Genomic DNA, 397 nt, shown 5'->3' on the forward strand with positions numbered 1-397 from the left:
GTGTGTGAGGGGGACTGGTGTGTGTGAGGGGGCTGGTGTGTGAGGGGGCTGGTGTGTGTGAGGGGGATGGTGTGTGTGAGGGGGCTGGTGTGTGTGAGGGGGCTGGTGTGTGTGAGGGGGATGGTGGTGTGTGAGGGGGCTGGTGTGTGTGAGGGGGGCTGGTGTGTGTGAGAGAGCGTCGTAAATGAATAGCTGGGCGTCAGAGGCCTGGCAATGCTCGAAAAGGTCTGCTGGCGTGATCCAATCAACAAGCTGATTTGTGCTTGTGTGTTTGTGCGCATGCATGCCCCCAGTGTGTGCAACCAGCTCCAGTGGCAGCCATCAAGGATGTGCCAAGCTCCCTGGAGCCCAGCCGGAGGCTTCGTAAGTGGGGAAGCTGGGTTTGGAATGACCCTGC

The sequence above is a fragment of the Osmerus mordax genome, chromosome 20 (genome assembly GCF_038355195.1).
Source record: "Osmerus mordax isolate fOsmMor3 chromosome 20, fOsmMor3.pri, whole genome shotgun sequence".
Classification (NCBI taxonomy): Eukaryota; Metazoa; Chordata; class Actinopteri; order Osmeriformes; family Osmeridae; genus Osmerus; species Osmerus mordax.